Source organism: Phyllobates terribilis, unplaced genomic scaffold (genome assembly GCF_046119375.1).
Source record: "Phyllobates terribilis strain yellow unplaced genomic scaffold, ASM4611937v1 Scaffold_236__1_contigs__length_3049075, whole genome shotgun sequence".
NCBI classification, from domain to species: Eukaryota; Metazoa; Chordata; class Amphibia; order Anura; family Dendrobatidae; genus Phyllobates; species Phyllobates terribilis.
In genome coordinates, this window is record NW_027362996.1 from 310,038 (window position 1) to 330,104 (window position 20,067).

The window sequence follows — 20,067 nt, forward strand, 5'->3', positions numbered from 1 at the left end:
ATGCTATCTATCTAGCTCTCCCTCTATACTTCCTTTTGGATAAACAGACATATTAGGCAAGCATTTTGGAGCTTTCACCTAAATAACTACAGGTGGTGAGATAAGCTGCACAATATAATTGACCTTTCAGTATATTGTTGCACACACACCATCTATTTAGCAAATGCCCTTGTTATCAACAGCAGCCTTTTAAACTCACCTGAGCTAACAGGTATGTGAGCTGGTTACTCTGCTGCGCTTAAAATTTCTTTTTTGGTTTGCTACAATGCCTTTTCTGAAACGTTGTCTCCCTCTGCTGGAACACTGACTTCTTTCATTTAATGCCTGCAGACTATAAAAGAGAAACCAACCCAAAAAGTTTGGTTGATTAGTCTGTGGCATTCTTTTAAACTGTTGCTTATGGCGGTCTCTGTGAGCTTCTCAGTGACATTCAGCCATCCAGGTATCCCGCCTGCAGTAGACGGAATGTGGCAATGGAACGCTGGCTGCGCGTGTCATAATAGGCTCTGAGCCTTTATATACCTGCGCACAGCAGCAGCCACCTTCAGTCTGCTGCTGGACAGCCAGCAGCAGCAGCAGCAGGAGAGGTAATTAATCAGCAACCCTCCTGCTAAGGGTAGACAGCTGCTCGTTCCACCCCCCCCCCCCCCGCCTTAATTGGTTCTCCTCCCTTCCAACGGTGTTGAGGCGGGTGGGAACAGCCGGGGGTTGAGGGTACTGTGCTAAAAGAGGTGGAGTTATGCAGATCTAAAACGCGTGGATTGCAGCAGCAGCAAGCCGAAAAGTGCAGGCATGTGAGGGATCTAGAGGTTGACAGCATGTCTTTTTAACGGGAGTCCAGGTGGCCATCTCCACAAATGGACTTTTCAGAATCCTTGGGTGGCACCGTAGTCGGAAACCAATTCTGGTTATCGCTTCTCGGCCTTTTGGCTAAGATCAAGTGTAGTATCTGTTCTTATCAGTTTAATATCTGATACGTCCCCTATCTGGGGACCATATATTAAATGGATTTTTAGAACAGGGAGATGGAAAAAGAGCTTGCTCTGTCCACTCCACGCATTGACCTGGTATTGCAGTATCTCCAGGACCGGTGCACCCCTTCTTTAATGCAGTTTCTAAAATCAGAAAGAATTGAATTCAATGCTTTTTGTTCATTTTGCTTGTTTGTCGGATTTTGGGATGGACTCTTTGGCTTTGCTTTTCTTCTCCTCATTGGATTTTTCATGTTAAAAGTTGCAGAAGCCAGATGACAAGCTCATTTTGGTTCAACTTCAGCAACTGTGCATTGCATTGCCATGTAATGTAATGTAATGCAATGCTATCTATCTAGCTCTCCCTCTATACTTCCTTTTGGATAAACAGACATATTAGGCAAGCATTTTGGAGCTTTCACCTAAATAACTACAGGTGGTGAGATAAGCTGCACAATATAATTGACCTTTCAGTATATTGTTGCACACACACCATCTATTTAGCAAATGCCCTTGTTATCAACAGCAGCCTTTTAAACTCACCTGAGCTAACAGGTATGTGAGCTGGTTACTCTGCTGCGCTTAAAATTTCTTTTTTGGTTTGCTACAATGCCTTTTCTGAAACGTTGTCTCCCTCTGCTGGAACACTGACTTCTTTCATTTAATGCCTGCAGACTATAAAAGAGAAACCAACCCAAAAAGTTTGGTTGATTAGTCTGTGGCATTCTTTTAAACTGTTGCTTATGGCGGTCTCTGTGAGCTTCTCAGTGACATTCAGCCATCCAGGTATCCCGCCTGCAGTAGACGGAATGTGGCAATGGAACGCTGGCTGCGCGTGTCATAATAGGCTCTGAGCCTTTATATACCTGCGCACAGCAGCAGCCACCTTCAGTCTGCTGCTGGACAGCCAGCAGCAGCAGCAGCAGGAGAGGTAATTAATCAGCAACCCTCCTGCTAAGGGTAGACAGCTGCTCGTTCCACCCCCCCCCCGCCTTAATTGGTTCTCCTCCCTTCCAACGGTGTTGAGGCGGGTGGGAACAGCCGGGGGTTGAGGGTACTGTGCTAAAAGAGGTGGAGTTATGCAGATCTAAAACGCGTGGATTGCAGCAGCAGCAAGCCGAAAAGTGCAGGCATGTGAGGGATCTAGAGGTTGACAGCATGTCTTCTTAACGGGAGTCCAGGTGGCCATCTCCACAAATGGACTTTTCAGAATCCTTGGGTGGCACCGTAGTCGGAAACCAATTCTGGTTATCGCTTCTCGGCCTTTTGGCTAAGATCAAGTGTAGTATCTGTTCTTATCAGTTTAATATCTGATACGTCCCCTATCTGGGGACCATATATTAAATGGATTTTTAGAACAGGGAGATGGAAAAAGAGCTTGCTCTGTCCACTCCACGCATTGACCTGGTATTGCAGTATCTCCAGGACCGGTGCACCCCTTCTTTAATGCAGTTTCTAAAATCAGAAAGAATTGAATTCAATGCTTTTTGTTCATTTTGCTTGTTTGTCGGATTTTGGGATGGACTCTTTGGCTTTGCTTTTCTTCTCCTCATTGGATTTTTCATGTTAAAAGTTGCAGAAGCCAGATGACAAGCTCATTTTGGTTCAACTTCAGCAACTGTGCATTGCATTGCCATGTAATGTAATGTAATGCAATGCTATCTATCTAGCTCTCCCTCTATACTTCCTTTTGGATAAACAGACATATTAGGCAAGCATTTTGGAGCTTTCACCTAAATAACTACAGGTGGTGAGATAAGCTGCACAATATAATTGACCTTTCAGTATATTGTTGCACACACACCATCTATTTAGCAAATGCCCTTGTTATCAACAGCAGCCTTTTAAACTCACCTGAGCTAACAGGTATGTGAGCTGGTTACTCTGCTGCGCTTAAAATTTCTTTTTTGGTTTGCTACAATGCCTTTTCTGAAACGTTGTCTCCCTCTGCTGGAACACTGACTTCTTTCATTTAATGCCTGCAGACTATAAAAGAGAAACCAACCCAAAAAGTTTGGTTGATTAGTCTGTGGCATTCTTTTAAACTGTTGCTTATGGCGGTCTCTGTGAGCTTCTCAGTGACATTCAGCCATCCAGGTATCCCGCCTGCAGTAGACGGAATGTGGCAATGGAACGCTGGCTGCGCGTGTCATAATAGGCTCTGAGCCTTTATACACCTGCGCACAGCAGCAGCCACCTTCAGTCTGCTGCTGGACAGCCAGCAGCAGCAGCAGCAGGAGAGGTAATTAATCAGCAACCCTCCTGCTAAGGGTAGACAGCTGCTCGTTCCACCCCCCCCCCGCCTTAATTGGTTCTCCTCCCTTCCAACGGTGTTGAGGCGGGTGGGAACAGCCGGGGGTTGAGGGTACTGTGCTAAAAGAGGTGGAGTTATGCAGATCTAAAACGCGTGGATTGCAGCAGCAGCAAGCCGAAAAGTGCAGGTATGTGAGGGATCTAGAGGTTGACAGCATGTCTTCTTAACGGGAGTCCAGGTGGCCATCTCCACAAATGGACTTTTCAGAATCCTTGGGTGGCACCGTAGTCGGAAACCAATTCTGGTTATCGCTTCTCGGCCTTTTGGCTAAGATCAAGTGTAGTATCTGTTCTTATCAGTTTAATATCTGATACGTCCCCTATCTGGGGACCATATATTAAATGGATTTTTAGAACAGGGAGATGGAAAAAGAGCTTGCTCTGTCCACTCCACGCATTGACCTGGTATTGCAGTATCTCCAGGACCGGTGCACCCCTTCTTTAATGCAGTTTCTAAAATCAGAAAGAATTGAATTCAATGCTTTTTGTTCATTTTGCTTGTTTGTCGGATTTTGGGATGGACTCTTTGGCTTTGCTTTTCTTCTCCTCATTGGATTTTTCATGTTAAAAGTTGCAGAAGCCAGATGACAAGCTCATTTTGGTTCAACTTCAGCAACTGTGCATTGCATTGCCATGTAATGTAATGTAATGCAATGCTATCTATCTAGCTCTCCCTCTATACTTCCTTTTGGATAAACAGACATATTAGGCAAGCATTTTGGAGCTTTCACCTAAATAACTACAGGTGGTGAGATAAGCTGCACAATATAATTGACCTTTCAGTATATTGTTGCACACACACCATCTATTTAGCAAATGCCCTTGTTATCAACAGCAGCCTTTTAAACTCACCTGATCTAACAGGTATGTGAGCTGGTTACTCTGCTGCGCTTAAAATTTCTTTTTTGGTTTGCTACAATGCCTTTTCTGAAACGTTGTCTCCCTCTGCTGGAACACTGACTTCTTTCATTTAATGCCTGCAGACTATAAAAGAGAAACCAACCCAAAAAGTTTGGTTGATTAGTCTGTGGCATTCTTTTAAACTGTTGCTTATGGCGGTCTCTGTGAGCTTCTCAGTGACATTCAGCCATCCAGGTATCCCGCCTGCAGTAGACGGAATGTGGCAATGGAACGCTGGCTGCGCGTGTCATAATAGGCTCTGAGCCTTTATATACCTGCGCACAGCAGCAGCCACCTTCAGTCTGCTGCTGGACAGCCAGCAGCAGCAGCAGCAGGAGAGGTAATTAATCAGCAACCCTCCTGCTAAGGGTAGACAGCTGCTCGTTCCACCCCCCCCCCCCCCGCCTTAACTGGTTCTCCTCCCTTCCAACGGTGTTGAGGCGGGTGGGAACAGCCGGGGGTTGAGGGTACTGTGCTAAAAGAGGTGGAGTTATGCAGATCTAAAACGCGTGGATTGCAGCAGCAGCAAGCCGAAAAGTGCAGGCATGTGAGGGATCTAGAGGTTGACAGCATGTCTTTTTAACGGGAGTCCAGGTGGCCATCTCCACAAATGGACTTTTCAGAATCCTTGGGTGGCACCGTAGTCGGAAACCAATTCTGGTTATCGCTTCTCGGCCTTTTGGCTAAGATCAAGTGTAGTATCTGTTCTTATCAGTTTAATATCTGATACGTCCCCTATCTGGGGACCATATATTAAATGGATTTTTAGAACAGGGAGATGGAAAAAGAGCTTGCTCTGTCCACTCCACGCATTGACCTGGTATTGCAGTATCTCCAGGACCGGTGCACCCCTTCTTTAATGCAGTTTCTAAAATCAGAAAGAATTGAATTCAATGCTTTTTGTTCATTTTGCTTGTTTGTCGGATTTTGGGATGGACTCTTTGGCTTTGCTTTTCTTCTCCTCATTGGATTTTTCATGTTAAAAGTTGCAGAAGCCAGATGACAAGCTCATTTTGGTTCAACTTCAGCAACTGTGCATTGCATTGCCATGTAATGTAATGTAATGCAATGCTATCTATCTAGCTCTCCCTCTATACTTCCTTTTGGATAAACAGACATATTAGGCAAGCATTTTGGAGCTTTCACCTAAATAACTACAGGTGGTGAGATAAGCTGCACAATATAATTGACCTTTCAGTATATTGTTGCACACACACCATCTATTTAGCAAATGCCCTTGTTATCAACAGCAGCCTTTTAAACTCACCTGAGCTAACAGGTATGTGAGCTGGTTACTCTGCTGCGCTTAAAATTTCTTTTTTGGTTTGCTACAATGCCTTTTCTGAAACGTTGTCTCCCTCTGCTGGAACACTGACTTCTTTCATTTAATGCCTGCAGACTATAAAAGAGAAACCAACCCAAAAAGTTTGGTTGATTAGTCTGTGGCATTCTTTTAAACTGTTGCTTATGGCGGTCTCTGTGAGCTTCTCAGTGACATTCAGCCATCCAGGTATCCCGCCTGCAGTAGACGGAATGTGGCAATGGAACGCTGGCTGCGCGTGTCATAATAGGCTCTGAGCCTTTATATACCTGCGCACAGCAGCAGCCACCTTCAGTCTGCTGCTGGACAGCCAGCAGCAGCAGCAGCAGGAGAGGTAATTAATCAGCAACCCTCCTGCTAAGGGTAGACAGCTGCTCGTTCCACCCCCCCCCCCCGCCTTAATTGGTTCTCCTCCCTTCCAACGGTGTTGAGGCGGGTGGGAACAGCCGGGGGTTGAGGGTACTGTGCTAAAAGAGGTGGAGTTATGCAGATCTAAAACGCGTGGATTGCAGCAGCAGCAAGCCGAAAAGTGCAGGCATGTGAGGGATCTAGAGGTTGACAGCATGTCTTCTTAACGGGAGTCCAGGTGGCCATCTCCACAAATGGACTTTTCAGAATCCTTGGGTGGCACCGTAGTCGGAAACCAATTCTGGTTATCGCTTCTCGGCCTTTTGGCTAAGATCAAGTGTAGTATCTGTTCTTATCAGTTTAATATCTGATACGTCCCCTATCTGGGGACCATATATTAAATGGATTTTTAGAACAGGGAGATGGAAAAAGAGCTTGCTCTGTCCACTCCACGCATTGACCTGGTATTGCAGTATCTCCAGGACCGGTGCACCCCTTCTTTAATGCAGTTTCTAAAATCAGAAAGAATTGAATTCAATGCTTTTTGTTCATTTTGCTTGTTTGTCGGATTTTGGGATGGACTCTTTGGCTTTGCTTTTCTTCTCCTCATTGGATTTTTCATGTTAAAAGTTGCAGAAGCCAGATGACAAGCTCATTTCGGTTCAACTTCAGCAACTGTGCATTGCATTGCCATGTAATGTAATGTAATGCAATGCTATCTATCTAGCTCTCCCTCTATACTTCCTTTTGGATAAACAGACATATTAGGCAAGCATTTTGGAGCTTTCACCTAAATAACTACAGGTGGTGAGATAAGCTGCACAATATAATTGACCTTTCAGTATATTGTTGCACACACACCATCTATTTAGCAAATGCCCTTGTTATCAACAGCAGCCTTTTAAACTCACCTGAGCTAACAGGTATGTGAGCTGGTTACTCTGCTGCGCTTAAAATTTCTTTTTTGGTTTGCTACAATGCCTTTTCTGAAACGTTGTCTCCCTCTGCTGGAACACTGACTTCTTTCATTTAATGCCTGCAGACTATAAAAGAGAAACCAACCCAAAAAGTTTGGTTGATTAGTCTGTGGCATTCTTTTAAACTGTTGCTTATGGCGGTCTCTGTGAGCTTCTCAGTGACATTCAGCCATCCAGGTATCCCGCCTGCAGTAGACGGAATGTGGCAATGGAACGCTGGCTGCGCGTGTCATAATAGGCTCTGAGCCTTTATACACCTGCGCACAGCAGCAGCCACCTTCAGTCTGCTGCTGGACAGCCAGCAGCAGCAGCAGCAGGAGAGGTAATTAATCAGCAACCCTCCTGCTAAGGGTAGACAGCTGCTCGTTCCACCCCCCCCCCGCCTTAATTGGTTCTCCTCCCTTCCAACGGTGTTGAGGCGGGTGGGAACAGCCGGGGGTTGAGGGTACTGTGCTAAAAGAGGTGGAGTTATGCAGATCTAAAACGCGTGGATTGCAGCAGCACAAAGCCGAAAAGTGCAGGTATGTGAGGGATCTAGAGGTTGACAGCATGTCTTCTTAACGGGAGTCCAGGTGGCCATCTCCACAAATGGACTTTTCAGAATCCTTGGGTGGCACCGTAGTCGGAAACCAATTCTGGTTATCGCTTCTCGGCCTTTTGGCTAAGATCAAGTGTAGTATCTGTTCTTATCAGTTTAATATCTGATACGTCCCCTATCTGGGGACCATATATTAAATGGATTTTTAGAACAGGGAGATGGAAAAAGAGCTTGCTCTGTCCACTCCACGCATTGACCTGGTATTGCAGTATCTCCAGGACCGGTGCACCCCTTCTTTAATGCAGTTTCTAAAATCAGAAAGAATTGAATTCAATGCTTTTTGTTCATTTTGCTTGTTTGTCGGATTTTGGGATGGACTCTTTGGCTTTGCTTTTCTTCTCCTCATTGGATTTTTCATGTTAAAAGTTGCAGAAGCCAGATGACAAGCTCATTTTGGTTCAACTTCAGCAACTGTGCATTGCATTGCCATGTAATGTAATGTAATGCAATGCTATCTATCTAGCTCTCCCTCTATACTTCCTTTTGGATAAACAGACATATTAGGCAAGCATTTTGGAGCTTTCACCTAAATAACTACAGGTGGTGAGATAAGCTGCACAATATAATTGACCTTTCAGTATATTGTTGCACACACACCATCTATTTAGCAAATGCCCTTGTTATCAACAGCAGCCTTTTAAACTCACCTGATCTAACAGGTATGTGAGCTGGTTACTCTGCTGCGCTTAAAATTTCTTTTTTGGTTTGCTACAATGCCTTTTCTGAAACGTTGTCTCCCTCTGCTGGAACACTGACTTCTTTCATTTAATGCCTGCAGACTATAAAAGAGAAACCAACCCAAAAAGTTTGGTTGATTAGTCTGTGGCATTCTTTTAAACTGTTGCTTATGGCGGTCTCTGTGAGCTTCTCAGTGACATTCAGCCATCCAGGTATCCCGCCTGCAGTAGACGGAATGTGGCAATGGAACGCTGGCTGCGCGTGTCATAATAGGCTCTGAGCCTTTATATACCTGCGCACAGCAGCAGCCACCTTCAGTCTGCTGCTGGACAGCCAGCAGCAGCAGCAGCAGGAGAGGTAATTAATCAGCAACCCTCCTGCTAAGGGTAGACAGCTGCTCGTTCCACCCCCCCCCCCGCCTTAATTGGTTCTCCTCCCTTCCAACGGTGTTGAGGCGGGTGGGAACAGCCGGGGGTTGAGGGTACTGTGCTAAAAGAGGTGGAGTTATGCAGATCTAAAACGCGTGGATTGCAGCAGCAGCAAGCCGAAAAGTGCAGGCATGTGAGGGATCTAGAGGTTGACAGCATGTCTTCTTAACGGGAGTCCAGGTGGCCATCTCCACAAATGGACTTTTCAGAATCCTTGGGTGGCACCGTAGTCGGAAACCAATTCTGGTTATCGCTTCTCGGCCTTTTGGCTAAGATCAAGTGTAGTATCTGTTCTTATCAGTTTAATATCTGATACGTCCCCTATCTGGGGACCATATATTAAATGGATTTTTAGAACAGGGAGATGGAAAAAGAGCTTGCTCTGTCCACTCCACGCATTGACCTGGTATTGCAGTATCTCCAGGACCGGTGCACCCCTTCTTTAATGCAGTTTCTAAAATCAGAAAGAATTGAATTCAATGCTTTTTGTTCATTTTGCTTGTTTGTCGGATTTTGGGATGGACTCTTTGGCTTTGCTTTTCTTCTCCTCATTGGATTTTTCATGTTAAAAGTTGCAGAAGCCAGATGACAAGCTCATTTCGGTTCAACTTCAGCAACTGTGCATTGCATTGCCATGTAATGTAATGTAATGCAATGCTATCTATCTAGCTCTCCCTCTATACTTCCTTTTGGATAAACAGACATATTAGGCAAGCATTTTGGAGCTTTCACCTAAATAACTACAGGTGGTGAGATAAGCTGCACAATATAATTGACCTTTCAGTATATTGTTGCACACACACCATCTATTTAGCAAATGCCCTTGTTATCAACAGCAGCCTTTTAAACTCACCTGAGCTAACAGGTATGTGAGCTGGTTACTCTGCTGCGCTTAAAATTTCTTTTTTGGTTTGCTACAATGCCTTTTCTGAAACGTTGTCTCCCTCTGCTGGAACACTGACTTCTTTCATTTAATGCCTGCAGACTATAAAAGAGAAACCAACCCAAAAAGTTTGGTTGATTAGTCTGTGGCATTCTTTTAAACTGTTGCTTATGGCGGTCTCTGTGAGCTTCTCAGTGACATTCAGCCATCCAGGTATCCCGCCTGCAGTAGACGGAATGTGGCAATGGAACGCTGGCTGCGCGTGTCATAATAGGCTCTGAGCCTTTATATACCTGCGCACAGCAGCAGCCACCTTCAGTCTGCTGCTGGACAGCCAGCAGCAGCAGCAGCAGGAGAGGTAATTAATCAGCAACCCTCCTGCTAAGGGTAGACAGCTGCTCGTTCCACCCCCCCCCCGCCTTAATTGGTTCTCCTCCCTTCCAACGGTGTTGAGGCGGGTGGGAACAGCCGGGGGTTGAGGGTACTGTGCTAAAAGAGGTGGAGTTATGCAGATCTAAAACGCGTGGATTGCAGCAGCAGCAAGCCGAAAAGTGCAGGTATGTGAGGGATCTAGAGGTTGACAGCATGTCTTCTTAACGGGAGTCCAGGTGGCCATCTCCACAAATGGACTTTTCAGAATCCTTGGGTGGCACCGTAGTCGGAAACCAATTCTGGTTATCGCTTCTCGGCCTTTTGGCTAAGATCAAGTGTAGTATCTGTTCTTATCAGTTTAATATCTGATACGTCCCCTATCTGGGGACCATATATTAAATGGATTTTTAGAACAGGGAGATGGAAAAAGAGCTTGCTCTGTCCACTCCACGCATTGACCTGGTATTGCAGTATCTCCAGGACCGGTGCACCCCTTCTTTAATGCAGTTTCTAAAATCAGAAAGAATTGAATTCAATGCTTTTTGTTCATTTTGCTTGTTTGTCGGATTTTGGGATGGACTCTTTGGCTTTGCTTTTCTTCTCCTCATTGGATTTTTCATGTTAAAAGTTGCAGAAGCCAGATGACAAGCTCATTTTGGTTCAACTTCAGCAACTGTGCATTGCATTGCCATGTAATGTAATGTAATGCAATGCTATCTATCTAGCTCTCCCTCTATACTTCCTTTTGGATAAACAGACATATTAGGCAAGCATTTTGGAGCTTTCACCTAAATAACTACAGGTGGTGAGATAAGCTGCACAATATAATTGACCTTTCAGTATATTGTTGCACACACACCATCTATTTAGCAAATGCCCTTGTTATCAACAGCAGCCTTTTAAACTCACCTGATCTAACAGGTATGTGAGCTGGTTACTCTGCTGCGCTTAAAATTTCTTTTTTGGTTTGCTACAATGCCTTTTCTGAAACGTTGTCTCCCTCTGCTGGAACACTGACTTCTTTCATTTAATGCCTGCAGACTATAAAAGAGAAACCAACCCAAAAAGTTTGGTTGATTAGTCTGTGGCATTCTTTTAAACTGTTGCTTATGGCGGTCTCTGTGAGCTTCTCAGTGACATTCAGCCATCCAGGTATCCCGCCTGCAGTAGACGGAATGTGGCAATGGAACGCTGGCTGCGCGTGTCATAATAGGCTCTGAGCCTTTATATACCTGCGCACAGCAGCAGCCACCTTCAGTCTGCTGCTGGACAGCCAGCAGCAGCAGCAGCAGGAGAGGTAATTAATCAGCAACCCTCCTGCTAAGGGTAGACAGCTGCTCGTTCCACCCCCCCCCCCCCGCCTTAATTGGTTCTCCTCCCTTCCAACGGTGTTGAGGCGGGTGGGAACAGCCGGGGGTTGAGGGTACTGTGCTAAAAGAGGTGGAGTTATGCAGATCTAAAACGCGTGGATTGCAGCAGCAGCAAGCCGAAAAGTGCAGGCATGTGAGGGATCTAGAGGTTGACAGCATGTCTTCTTAACGGGAGTCCAGGTGGCCATCTCCACAAATGGACTTTTCAGAATCCTTGGGTGGCACCGTAGTCGGAAACCAATTCTGGTTATCGCTTCTCGGCCTTTTGGCTAAGATCAAGTGTAGTATCTGTTCTTATCAGTTTAATATCTGATACGTCCCCTATCTGGGGACCATATATTAAATGGATTTTTAGAACAGGGAGATGGAAAAAGAGCTTGCTCTGTCCACTCCACGCATTGACCTGGTATTGCAGTATCTCCAGGACCGGTGCACCCCTTCTTTAATGCAGTTTCTAAAATCAGAAAGAATTGAATTCAATGCTTTTTGTTCATTTTGCTTGTTTGTCGGATTTTGGGATGGACTCTTTGGCTTTGCTTTTCTTCTCCTCATTGGATTTTTCATGTTAAAAGTTGCAGAAGCCAGATGACAAGCTCATTTTGGTTCAACTTCAGCAACTGTGCATTGCATTGCCATGTAATGTAATGTAATGCAATGCTATCTATCTAGCTCTCCCTCTATACTTCCTTTTGGATAAACAGACATATTAGGCAAGCATTTTGGAGCTTTCACCTAAATAACTACAGGTGGTGAGATAAGCTGCACAATATAATTGACCTTTCAGTATATTGTTGCACACACACCATCTATTTAGCAAATGCCCTTGTTATCAACAGCAGCCTTTTAAACTCACCTGAGCTAACAGGTATGTGAGCTGGTTACTCTGCTGCGCTTAAAATTTCTTTTTTGGTTTGCTACAATGCCTTTTCTGAAACGTTGTCTCCCTCTGCTGGAACACTGACTTCTTTCATTTAATGCCTGCAGACTATAAAAGAGAAACCAACCCAAAAAGTTTGGTTGATTAGTCTGTGGCATTCTTTTAAACTGTTGCTTATGGCGGTCTCTGTGAGCTTCTCAGTGACATTCAGCCATCCAGGTATCCCGCCTGCAGTAGACGGAATGTGGCAATGGAACGCTGGCTGCGCGTGTCATAATAGGCTCTGAGCCTTTATATACCTGCGCACAGCAGCAGCCACCTTCAGTCTGCTGCTGGACAGCCAGCAGCAGCAGCAGCAGCAGGAGAGGTAATTAATCAGCAACCCTCCTGCTAAGGGTAGACAGCTGCTCGTTCCACCCCCCCCCCCGCCTTAATTGGTTCTCCTCCCTTCCAACGGTGTTGAGGCGGGTGGGAACAGCCGGGGGTTGAGGGTACTGTGCTAAAAGAGGTGGAGTTATGCAGATCTAAAACGCGTGGATTGCAGCAGCAGCAAGCCGAAAAGTGCAGGCATGTGAGGGATCTAGAGGTTGACAGCATGTCTTCTTAACGGGAGTCCAGGTGGCCATCTCCACAAATGGACTTTTCAGAATCCTTGGGTGGCACCGTAGTCGGAAACCAATTCTGGTTATCGCTTCTCGGCCTTTTGGCTAAGATCAAGTGTAGTATCTGTTCTTATCAGTTTAATATCTGATACGTCCCCTATCTGGGGACCATATATTAAATGGATTTTTAGAACAGGGAGATGGAAAAAGAGCTTGCTCTGTCCACTCCACGCATTGACCTGGTATTGCAGTATCTCCAGGACCGGTGCACCCCTTCTTTAATGCAGTTTCTAAAATCAGAAAGAATTGAATTCAATGCTTTTTGTTCATTTTGCTTGTTTGTCGGATTTTGGGATGGACTCTTTGGCTTTGCTTTTCTTCTCCTCATTGGATTTTTCATGTTAAAAGTTGCAGAAGCCAGATGACAAGCTCATTTTGGTTCAACTTCAGCAACTGTGCATTGCATTGCCATGTAAAGTAATGTAATGCAGTGCTATCTATCTAGCTCTCCCTCTATACTTCCTTTTGGATAAACAGACATATTAGGCAAGCATTTTGGAGCTTTCACCTAAATAACTACAGGTGGTGAGATAAGCTGCACAATATAATTGACCTTTCAGTATATTGTTGCACACACACCATCTATTTAGCAAATGCCCTTGTTATCAACAGCAGCCTTTTAAACTCACCTGAGCTAACAGGTATGTGAGCTGGTTACTCTGCTGCGCTTAAAATTTCTTTTTTGGTTTGCTACAATGCCTTTTCTGAAACGTTGTCTCCCTCTGCTGGAACACTGACTTCTTTCATTTAATGCCTGCAGACTATAAAAGAGAAACCAACCCAAAAAGTTTGGTTGATTAGTCTGTGGCATTCTTTTAAACTGTTGCTTATGGCGGTCTCTGTGAGCTTCTCAGTGACATTCAGCCATCCAGGTATCCCGCCTGCAGTAGACGGAATGTGGCAATGGAACGCTGGCTGCGCGTGTCATAATAGGCTCTGAGCCTTTATATACCTGCGCACAGCAGCAGCCACCTTCAGTCTGCTGCTGGACAGCCAGCAGCAGCAGCAGCAGGAGAGGTAATTAATCAGCAACCCTCCTGCTAAGGGTAGACAGCTGCTCGTTCCACCCCCCCCCCGCCTTAATTGGTTCTCCTCCCTTCCAACGGTGTTGAGGCGGGTGGGAACAGCCGGGGGTTGAGGGTACTGTGCTAAAAGAGGTGGAGTTATGCAGATCTAAAACGCGTGGATTGCAGCAGCAGCAAGCCGAAAAGTGCAGGCATGTGAGGGATCTAGAGGTTGACAGCATGTCTTCTTAACGGGAGTCCAGGTGGCCATCTCCACAAATGGACTTTTCAGAATCCTTGGGTGGCACCGTAGTCGGAAACCAATTCTGGTTATCGCTTCTCGGCCTTTTGGCTAAGATCAAGTGTAGTATCTGTTCTTATCAGTTTAATATCTGATACGTCCCCTATCTGGGGACCATATATTAAATGGATTTTTAGAACAGGGAGATGGAAAAAGAGCTTGCTCTGTCCACTCCACGCATTGACCTGGTATTGCAGTATTTCCAGGACCGGTGCACCCCTTCTTTAATGCAGTTTCTAAAATCAGAAAGAATTGAATTCAATGCTTTTTGTTCATTTTGCTTGTTTGTCGGATTTTGGGATGGACTCTTTGGCTTTGCTTTTCTTCTCCTCATTGGATTTTTCATGTTAAAAGTTGCAGAAGCCAGATGACAAGCTCATTTTGGTTCAACTTCAGCAACTGTGCATTGCATTGCCATGTAATGTAATGTAATGCAATGCTATCTATCTAGCTCTCCCTCTATACTTCCTTTTGGATAAACAGACATATTAGGCAAGCATTTTGGAGCTTTCACCTAAATAACTACAGGTGGTGAGATAAGCTGCACAATATAATTGACCTTTCAGTATATTGTTGCACACACACCATCTATTTAGCAAATGCCCTTGTTATCAACAGCAGCCTTTTAAACTCACCTGAGCTAACAGGTATGTGAGCTGGTTACTCTGCTGCGCTTAAAATTTCTTTTTTGGTTTGCTACAATGCCTTTTCTGAAACGTTGTCTCCCTCTGCTGGAACACTGAATTCTTTCATTTAATGCCTGCAGACTATAAAAGAGAAACCAACCAAAAAGTTTGGTTGATTAGTCTGTGGCATTCTTTTAAACTGTTGCTTATGGCGGTCTCTGTGAGCTTCTCAGTGACATTCAGCCATCCAGGTATCCCGCCTGCAGTAGACGGAATGTGGCAATGGAACGCTGGCTGCGCGTGTCATAATAGGCTCTGAGCCTTTATATACCTGCGCACAGCAGCAGCCACCTTCAGTCTGCTGCTGGACAGCCAGCAGCAGCAGCAGGAGAGGTAATTAATCAGCAACCCTCCTGCTAAGGGTAGACAGCTGCTCGTTCCACCCCCCCCCCCGCCTTAATTGGTTCTCCTCCCTTCCAACGGTGTTGAGGCGGGTGGGAACAGCCGGGGGTTGAGGGTACTGTGCTAAAAGAGGTGGAGTTATGCAGATCTAAAACGCGTGGATTGCAGCAGCAGCAAGCCGAAAAGTGCAGGCATGTGAGGGATCTAGAGGTTGACAGCATGTCTTCTTAACGGGAGTCCAGGTGGCCATCTCCACAAATGGACTTTTCAGAATCCTTGGGTGGCACCGTAGTCGGAAACCAATTCTGGTTATCGCTTCTCGGCCTTTTGGCTAAGATCAAGTGTAGTATCTGTTCTTATCAGTTTAATATCTGATACGTCCCCTATCTGGGGACCATATATTAAATGGATTTTTAGAACAGGGAGATGGAAAAAGAGCTTGCTCTGTCCACTCCACGCATTGACCTGGTATTGCAGTATCTCCAGGACCGGTGCACCCCTTCTTTAATGCAGTTTCTAAAATCAGAAAGAATTGAATTCAATGCTTTTTGTTCATTTTGCTTGTTTGTCGGATTTTGGGATGGACTCTTTGGCTTTGCTTTTCTTCTCCTCATTGGATTTTTCATGTTAAAAGTTGCAGAAGCCAGATGAAAAGCTCATTTTGGTTCAACTTCAGCAACTGTGCATTGCATTGCCATGTAATGTAATGTAATGCAATGCTATCTATCTAGCTCTCCCTCTATACTTCCTTTTGGGTAAACAGACATATTAGGCAAGCATTTTGGAGCTTTCACCTAAATAACTACAGGTGGTGAGATAAGCTGCACAATATAATTGACCTTTCAGTATATTGTTGCACACACACCATCAATTTAGCAAATGCCCTTGTTATCAACAGCAGCCTTTTAAACTCACCTGAGCTAACAGGTATGTGAGCTGGTTACTCTGCTGCACTTAAAATTTCTTTTTTGGTTTGCTACAATGCCTTTTCTGAAACGTTGTCTCCCTCTGCTGGAACACTGACTTCTTTCATTTAATGCCTGCAGACTATAAAAGAGAAACCAACCCAAAAAGTTTGGTTGATTAGTCTGTGGCATTCTTTTAAACTGTTGCTTATGGCGGTCTCTGTGAGCTTCTCAGTGACATTCAGCCATCCAGGTATCCCGCCTGCAGTAGACGGAATGTGGCATTGGAACGCTGGCTGCGCGTGTCATAATAGGCTCTGAGCCTTTATATACCTGCGCACAGCAGCAGCCACCTTCAGTCTGCTGCTGGACAGCCAGCAGCAGCAGCAGCAGGAGAGGTAATTAATCAGCAACCCTCCTGCTAAGGGTAGACAGCTGCTCGTTCCACCCCCCCCCCCCGCCTTAATTGGTTCTCCTCCCTTCCAACGGTGTTGAGGCGGGTGGGAACAGCCGGGGGTTAAGGGTACTGTGCTAAAAGAGGTGGAGTTATGCAGATCTAAAACGCGTGGATTGCAGCAGCAGCAAGCCGAAAAGTGCAGGCATGTGAGGGATCTAGAGGTTGACAGCATGTCTTCTTAACGGGAGTCCAGGTTGCCATCTCCACAAATGGACTTTTCAGAATCCTTGGGTGGCACCGTAGTCGGAAACCAATTCTGGTTATCGCTTCTCAGCCTTTTGGCTAAGATCAAGTGTAGTATCTGTTCTTATCAGTTTAATATCTGATACGTCCCCTATCTGGGGACCATATATTAAATGGATTTTTAGAACAGGGAGATGGAAAAAGAGCTTGCTCTGTCCACTCCACGCATTGACCTGGTATTGCAGTATCTCCAGGACCGGTGCACCCCTTCTTTAATGCAGTTTCTAAAATCAGAAAGAATTGAATTCAATGCTTTTTGTTCATTTTGCTTGTTTGTCGGATTTTGGGATTTACTCTTTGGCTTTGCTTTTCTTCTCCTCATTGGATTTTTCATGTTAAAAGTTGCAGAAGCCAGATGACAAGCTCATTTTGGTTCAACTTCAGCAACTGTGCATTGCATTGCCATGTAATGTAATGTAATGCAATGCTATCTATCTAGCTCTCCCTCTATACTTCCTTTTGGATAAACAGACATATTAGGCAAGCATTTTGGAGCTTTCACCTAAATAACTACAGGTGGTGAGATAAGCTGCACAATATAATTGACCTTTCAGTATATTGTTGCACACACACCATCTATTTAGCAAATGCCCTTGTTATCAACAGCAGCCTTTTAAACTCACCTCAGCTAACAGGTATGTGAGCTGGTTACTCTGCTGCGCTTAAAATTTCTTTTTTGGTTTGCTACAATGCCTTTTCTGAAACGTTGTCTCCCTCTGCTGGAACACTGACTTCTTTCATTTAATGCCTGCAGACTATAAAAGAGAAACCAACCCAAAAAGTTTGGTTGATTAGTCTGTGGCATTCTTTTAAACTGTTGCTTATGGCGGTCTCTGTGAGCTTCTCAGTGACATTCAGCCATCCAGGTATCCCGCCTGCAGTAGACGGAATGTGGCAATGGAACGCTGGCTGCGCGTGTCATAATAGGCTCTGAGCCTTTATATACCTGCGCACAGCAGCAGCCACCTTCAGTCTGCTGCTGGACAGCCAGCAGCAGCAGCAGCAGGAGAGGTAATTAATCAGCAACCCTCCTGCTAAGGGTAGACAGCTGCTCGTTCCACTCCCCCCCCCGCCTTAATTGGTTCTCCTCCCTTCCAACGGTGTTGAGGCGGGTGGGAACAGCCGGGGGTTGAGGGTACTGTGCTAAAAGAGGTGGAGTTATGCAGATCTAAAACGCGTGGATTGCAGCAGCAGCAAGCCGAAAAGTGCAGGCATGTGAGGGATCTAGAGGTTGACAGCATGTCTTCTTAACGGGAGTCCAGGTGGCCATCTCCACAAATGGACTTTTCAGAATCCTTGGGTGGCACCGTAGTCGGAAACCAATTCTGGTTATCGCTTCTCGGCCTTTTGGCTAAGATCAAGTGTAGTATCTGTTCTTATCAGTTTAATATCTGATACGTCCCCTATCTGGGGACCATATATTAAATGGATTTTTAGAACAGGGAGATGGAAAAAGAGCTTGCTCTGTCCACTCCACGCATTGACCTGGTATTGTAGTATCTCCAGGACCCGTGCACCCCTTCTTTAATGCAGTTTCTAAAATCAGAAAGAATTGAATTCAATGCTTTTTGTTCATTTTGCTTGTTTGTCGGATTTTGGGATGGACTCTTTGGCTTTGCTTTTCTTCTCCTCATTGGATTTTTCATGTTAAAAGTTGCAGAAGCCAGATGACAAGCTCATTTTGGTTCAACTTCAGCAACTGTGCATTGCATTGCCATGTAATGTAATGTAATGCAATGCTATCTATCTAGCTCTCCCTCTATACTTCCTTTTGGATAAACAGACATATTAGGCAAGCATTTTGGAGCTTTCACCTAAATAACTACAGGTGGTGAGATAAGCTGCACAATATAATTGACCTTTCAGTATATTGTTGCACACACACCATCTATTTAGCAAATGCCCTTGTTATCAACAGCAGCCTTTTAAACTCACCTGAGCTAACAGGTATGTGAGCTGGTTACTCTGCTGCGCTTAAAATTTCTTTTTTGGTTTGCTACAATGCCTTTTCTGAAACGTTGTCTCCCTCTGCTGGAACACTGACTTCTTTCATTTAATGCCTGCAGACTATAAAAGAGAAACCAACCCAAAAAGTTTGGTTGATTAGTCTGTGGCATTCTTTTAAACTGTTGCTTATGGCGGTCTCTGTGAGCTTCTCAGTGACATTCAGCCATCCAGGTATCCCGCCTGCAGTAGACAGAATGTGGCAATGGAACGCTGGCTGCGCGTGTCATAATAGGCTCTGAGCCTTTATATACCTGCGCACAGCAGCAGCCACCTTCAGTCTGCTGCTGGACAGCCAGCAGCAGCAGCAGCAGGAGAGGTAATTAATCAGCAACCCTCCTGCTAAGGGTAGACAGCTGCTCGTTCCACCCCCCCCCCCGCCTTAATTGGTTCTCCTCCCTTCCAACGGTGTTGAGGCGGGTGGGAACAGCCGGGGGTTGAGGGTACTGTGCTAAAAGAGGTGGAGTTATGCAGATCTAAAACGCGTGGATTGCAGCAGCAGCAAGCCGAAAAGTGCAGGCATGTGAGGGATCTAGAGGTTGACAGCATGTCTTCTTAACGGGAGTCCAGGTGGCCATCTCCACAAATGGACTTTTCAGAATCCTTGGGTGGCACCGTAGTCGGAAACCAATTCTGGTTATCGCTTCTCGGCCTTTTGGCTAAGATCAAGTGTAGTATCTGTTCTTATCAGTTTAATATCTGATACGTCCCCTATCTGGGGACCATATATTAAATGGATTTTTAGAACAGGGAGATGGAAAAAGAGCTTGCTTTGTCCACTCCACGCATTGACCTGGTATTGCAGTATCTCCAGGACCGGTGCACCCCTTCTTTAATGCAGTTTCTAAAATCAGAAAGAATTGAATTCAATGCTTTTTGTTCATTTTGCTTGTTTGTCGGATTTTGGGATGGACTCTTTGGCTTTGCTTTTCTTCTCCTCATTGGATTTTTCATGTTAAAAGTTGCAGAAGCCAGATGACAAGCTCATTTTGGTTCAACTTCAGCAACTGTGCATTGCATTGCCATGTAATGTAATGTAATGCAATGCTATCTATCTAGCTCTCCCTCTATACTTCCTTTTGGATAAACAGACATATTAGGCAAGCATTTTGGAGCTTTCACCTAAATAACTACAGGTGGTGAGATAAGCTGCACAATATAATTGACCTTTCAGTATATTGTTGCACACACACCATCTATTTAGCAAATGCCCTTGTTATCAACAGCAGCCTTTTAAACTCACCTGAGCTAACAGGTATGTGAGCTGGTTACTCTGCTGCGCTTAAAATTTCTTTTTTGGTTTGCTACAATGCCTTTTCTGAAACGTTGTCTCCCTCTGCTGGAACACTGACTTCTTTCATTTAATGCCTGCAGACTATAAAAGAGAAACCAACCCAAAAAGTTTGGTTGATTAGTCTGTGGCATTC

At 45.0% G+C, this 20,067-nt stretch overlaps 15 non-coding genes across 15 annotated transcripts; all 15 read left to right on the forward strand.

Annotated features, from left to right (window-relative positions):
* Positions 1-910: 910 nt before the first annotated feature.
* LOC141216993 (U2 spliceosomal RNA) lies at positions 911-1,101 on the forward strand. The gene has a single exon (XR_012285871.1). It is a non-coding gene; the product is annotated as a U2 spliceosomal RNA (small nuclear RNA).
* A 1,120-nt stretch (positions 1,102-2,221) lies between these two features.
* Positions 2,222-2,412, forward strand: LOC141216994 (U2 spliceosomal RNA). Its single transcript, XR_012285872.1, has one exon. It is a non-coding gene; the product is annotated as a U2 spliceosomal RNA (small nuclear RNA).
* Positions 2,413-3,532: 1,120 nt separating this feature from the next.
* On the forward strand, positions 3,533-3,723 carry LOC141216996 (U2 spliceosomal RNA). Its single transcript, XR_012285874.1, has one exon. It is a non-coding gene; the product is annotated as a U2 spliceosomal RNA (small nuclear RNA).
* A 1,124-nt stretch (positions 3,724-4,847) lies between these two features.
* On the forward strand, positions 4,848-5,038 carry LOC141216997 (U2 spliceosomal RNA). Its single transcript, XR_012285875.1, has one exon. It is a non-coding gene; the product is annotated as a U2 spliceosomal RNA (small nuclear RNA).
* Positions 5,039-6,160: 1,122 nt separating this feature from the next.
* LOC141216998 (U2 spliceosomal RNA) lies at positions 6,161-6,351 on the forward strand. Its single transcript, XR_012285876.1, has one exon. It is a non-coding gene; the product is annotated as a U2 spliceosomal RNA (small nuclear RNA).
* Positions 6,352-7,471: 1,120 nt separating this feature from the next.
* On the forward strand, positions 7,472-7,662 carry LOC141216999 (U2 spliceosomal RNA). Its single transcript, XR_012285877.1, has one exon. It is a non-coding gene; the product is annotated as a U2 spliceosomal RNA (small nuclear RNA).
* Positions 7,663-8,783: 1,121 nt separating this feature from the next.
* On the forward strand, positions 8,784-8,974 carry LOC141217000 (U2 spliceosomal RNA). The gene has a single exon (XR_012285878.1). It is a non-coding gene; the product is annotated as a U2 spliceosomal RNA (small nuclear RNA).
* Positions 8,975-10,094: 1,120 nt separating this feature from the next.
* On the forward strand, positions 10,095-10,285 carry LOC141217001 (U2 spliceosomal RNA). Its single transcript, XR_012285879.1, has one exon. It is a non-coding gene; the product is annotated as a U2 spliceosomal RNA (small nuclear RNA).
* Positions 10,286-11,408: 1,123 nt separating this feature from the next.
* On the forward strand, positions 11,409-11,599 carry LOC141217002 (U2 spliceosomal RNA). The gene has a single exon (XR_012285880.1). It is a non-coding gene; the product is annotated as a U2 spliceosomal RNA (small nuclear RNA).
* Positions 11,600-12,723: 1,124 nt separating this feature from the next.
* Positions 12,724-12,914, forward strand: LOC141217003 (U2 spliceosomal RNA). The gene has a single exon (XR_012285881.1). It is a non-coding gene; the product is annotated as a U2 spliceosomal RNA (small nuclear RNA).
* A 1,120-nt stretch (positions 12,915-14,034) lies between these two features.
* Positions 14,035-14,225, forward strand: LOC141216270 (U2 spliceosomal RNA). The gene has a single exon (XR_012285310.1). It is a non-coding gene; the product is annotated as a U2 spliceosomal RNA (small nuclear RNA).
* Positions 14,226-15,342: 1,117 nt separating this feature from the next.
* Positions 15,343-15,533, forward strand: LOC141217004 (U2 spliceosomal RNA). Its single transcript, XR_012285882.1, has one exon. It is a non-coding gene; the product is annotated as a U2 spliceosomal RNA (small nuclear RNA).
* Positions 15,534-16,655: 1,122 nt separating this feature from the next.
* LOC141216362 (U2 spliceosomal RNA) lies at positions 16,656-16,846 on the forward strand. Its single transcript, XR_012285398.1, has one exon. It is a non-coding gene; the product is annotated as a U2 spliceosomal RNA (small nuclear RNA).
* A 1,121-nt stretch (positions 16,847-17,967) lies between these two features.
* LOC141216631 (U2 spliceosomal RNA) lies at positions 17,968-18,158 on the forward strand. The gene has a single exon (XR_012285656.1). It is a non-coding gene; the product is annotated as a U2 spliceosomal RNA (small nuclear RNA).
* A 1,121-nt stretch (positions 18,159-19,279) lies between these two features.
* Positions 19,280-19,470, forward strand: LOC141216422 (U2 spliceosomal RNA). Its single transcript, XR_012285456.1, has one exon. It is a non-coding gene; the product is annotated as a U2 spliceosomal RNA (small nuclear RNA).
* Positions 19,471-20,067: the final 597 nt, after the last annotated feature.